The sequence below is a fragment of the Lolium rigidum genome, chromosome 3 (assembly GCF_022539505.1).
Source record: "Lolium rigidum isolate FL_2022 chromosome 3, APGP_CSIRO_Lrig_0.1, whole genome shotgun sequence".
Lineage (NCBI taxonomy): Eukaryota > Viridiplantae > Streptophyta > Magnoliopsida > Poales > Poaceae > Lolium > Lolium rigidum.
The window spans coordinates 41,445,190-41,449,111 of NC_061510.1; positions in this window are offsets into that span (position 1 = coordinate 41,445,190).

Sequence of the window (3,922 nt, forward strand, 5' to 3'; positions counted from 1 at the left end):
CGCCGATCTCCATGCTTCCATCGAATCATGATCGGCGTCTATCGCCAGCGCCACTCGAGAGGGGTTTTGCACGGGTTACGAGCTAAGTCCATCTTCGATGGACCAACTTAAACGCATCGACGCGCTTCTTTTCTGTCCATATGCGGACAGAAATACAGGAAAAACTCCGGTCGCAAACGAACCAACTTATCTGTGTGGTGTGCCGATATATTTGCGGCCTAAATTTGGGAGCAAATGGGTCGCCCCAAACACAGCGTAAAACCCGCGCATGTCCTCCTTCTGTTGGCTTGGACTCGCCTGGCAATATCTGCACCCGCTTCTCCGTTTGTGCGGCATGGCTAGCAGGATGGCGTCAGCGTCACCTTCTGCGCCGCGATTAATCGCCCTAGCTTTGCGTTCTGTGCGACACGCTGACGGGCAGCGCTATGTTTCCATGGTAGGCATTGATCACAATTCGCGCTCATGTTTTTTAAGACACGCAGACGCAACCATTTTTTCCACGCCATCGCCAGGCTTCATCACCCTTCTCCAAACCCAGAGATCGATGCGCTATGGGCAAGTCCTCTACGTTCAAGAATAAATGGAAGGACCACCGGGCATTGTCCTCACTAGTGGAAAAACGCTGATCAATACCGGTTCCAGAGGGCCATTTGCACCGGTTTAGCAACCGGTATAAAATATCCGGTGCAAAAGCCCCCCCCCCCCCTTTCCTACCGGTTCCTTACGAACCGGTATAGATGGCCCTCCACGTGGGCGCCCGGAGAGCGCACGTCGATGGACCTTTCGTACCGGTTTGTACTACAAACCGGTGGCAAAGGTAGGCTGCCTCGGCAGGAAAAATTCGAGAATCTCCGACGCGGCGGAGAATTCGGGGTTTAGGGTTTCGTAGGGGTTTAGGGGTATCGGAGCGTTTCATATCGCGTCGATGCACCGGAAATGCGTTTGGGTTTACGTAGTACATGAAGATCAAGGTGATGCATATAAAGTTGGTGCATATAATATAACACACATGTAATTGCATAAGTAGTACTCTCCGATGCAAATCAAGTCGATGCACCATAGTACAAGCATGAAGATCGATCTATTACACACATGTACCATAGTGGTACACTCCGAGTCAAACTATATATACACACAAAGCAATCGAGGAGCTGGAGAAGATCTTTATGCATAGTGGTACTCTCCGGATGGTGGTATGACTTCCCGAAGGAAAAATCCCGCCAATTCATCGCCGATTGCTTTGAAGCGCTCCTCGATTCCGATCTTCTCCCGCTTTCTTCTCAACCGTAAAAGAATAAGATGAATACATGAGCTATGTGTGTTATATCAAATCACAAATCAAACAATTATTACTGAAACTCAGCACAACTTATGGTAAGAAAATAAATTTGTGAATATTATTTTCGTACCTCTCTATTTCTTTCATTATTCGCTCTCTCGCCGACAATTCCGTGGATGTACTCGCAAACGTAGTATCCACATAGATTAGTCCCCGGTGGTTGTTTTGCGCATTTCGTACAAGAATATAATTCGAGTCAAACAATAATGAAGTATGATAAAGGTGTGTGGACCTAGGTAGTACTACTTACTTTGTTCGCACGCCATATCAGCTTCGGTTTCCAATCATGGGACTGATCTTCCTTGATGAAAGTTTCCCATACGCTGCCCGACAAAAGAAAATGCACAAAAGAGTTATCAATCGGTTGATATCGGAAACTAACAAAAAAACCGATAAGAATTTGAATTACCTTTTGAGCATAAGAAAACAAGACTTGTATTGTATAGGCTCTTTGGTTAGTGAGTCAAAGACTTCAACTTCTCCTTCGTACATTTTAATGACGATAAGAATAAAGTGAAACCTGCGCACGTTTAAATATGTAGTGTCATATATATAAGTGAGCAAAATAGAATGTGTTATAAGAGAGTAACACTCACTCGGAAGTTGTAAGGCCAAAGTATTGTCTTTTTGTCACGTTGTCGCTTCAAAAACCTTAGCAAAGTCTCCGGTGTATCCCTGTTATAGAGGGGTTCTTCTATGGTCTTGACATGCATTGTGTCCGGGTCAATGAACCCAATGTCCTTGATTTCATCCCTTTTGCATTCGAGCATCTTCAATCCGCATAACATAGCGCACAAAAGATTATAATTTGCGGATAATCAAGGAGCTGAGCTAAAGACTTCTCAAATTATATAAATAAATCACTTACGGACAATAGCAACCGACGATAGATTTGTCGAGGGCCCGAAGATTGTATAACTGGAAAAGCTCGGAGAAGTCAACGCTCACATAGTATTCTTGGAAGTAGTGCTCTTCCTTAACTCGCACCATGATAGTCTCCATCCCTCCCTTTGCGGCAACACCGTACCACGTATGCAAGTTACGCATACTTGTTGGTAGCTTGCTGAGATTCTCGACCAAATCTTTCCCTTGAACATATTGATATACTACCTTAGCCATGGCGTAATCGGTTGAGATTTGTCGAGAACTTTGAACGGCCTTCTCGTCAAACACCTTTAGAGGGGGACCGATTTAACGGGTTGTTCTCCGAGCTGGTAGACTTGGTGTATCCCTTTTATCTCCCCGATACCCGAGCCGGTAGTGGGGTTTTTCGCCTCCATCATTTGGTCGTACGACCTTTCAATAGAACGCCTATAGTCGGATGGCGGCGATGGTTCAGGGTTATACAGATTCTCGACCGTACGATAAACCTTCACCGGATCTAGTGTCTTCTCAAAAGGTATCTCCGGCTCTTTCTTAGCAAAAAGGCCCTCCGCCGGGACTCAACGGCTTCCTGGTTTTCCTCGGGAGTTTTTTCCCAAGGTAACTTCTCAATAGGCGGCAGTGGTTTCTCCTTTCTAGATCTCTTCTTAGGCGGCGTACCATTCCGCTTACCGGGCGATGTCTTACGCGGAGGATCTCGAGGTGGTGGACTCATGTCGGGGTCCCTCTCGGGTAGGTATGGACTTTGCTGCTCATGTGGACTGCTAGGAGGAGGAGTCGAAGGCCTTTGATGCTCATGTGGACTGCTATGAGGAGTCGGTGGCCTTTGCGGAAGGACGACGTACTTCTTCGGCCATAGGGCGAAACCGTGCTTGACATCGGCAAGTGTCCTCTCATCGTCACCTCTAGGAATATCAAGCTCCACCGATTCAAAAGCCGGAACAACTTCATCCACCCCGACACGAACACAGCCAGGTGGAATGGGCATATGGTGGTGCGTTGCTCCTTCTTCACTTGGGTAAACATAACCGACCGCCACCTTAACGTACGCGGTTCCGAATAACATATAGAGCTCGCAATCTGTCTTCTCCGTGACATAATCCACGGGGTAGCTTCCTCCACATCCGTCAAGATGCGTGGAACCCACACTCGCTTCTTCGCTGAGATGGGGCGGCATCGGCTTGAGGATCCCGTAGGAACATCGGCCGGTCGGTGGCCTCCGATTTTTCTCAAGCGCCTCCACCCTAGTTAACAATTCCGTTACAATGTCGGCATCCTTCTTCTTCTTCCGCGAACGGCTTCTATAAGTGTCGCCGGACTCGGGAACGCTTCCTTCATGGTGAGACCTGGGCGAGCTCGTACCCGTCCAACGTGTTCAGGATTCCCGGAGCGAGTGTCAGCTCGTCATTCTCTCTATCGGGAATGTACTCTCCCTTTCGAACCTCGTTCAATTGCAGCTACAAGCTTCGGTACGATTTGCTCAATCTTTTCCTTCCATTTTCCCTTCGCAACGATCAGCCCCGTCTTTGGGTCCAACCCTGCCCCATGCGCGAACAACCCGTAACTTGGACCGTTCGGGCCGGTCCCATGTCCGTGGAGTGATTCCCGCAGCCATCGGTTCATTTTCATACGCTATCCACCTCGGAATGGCAGTCTTGTAGCCACCGACCCCATATGATGCCAAATTGTCTTCTTTGCAGC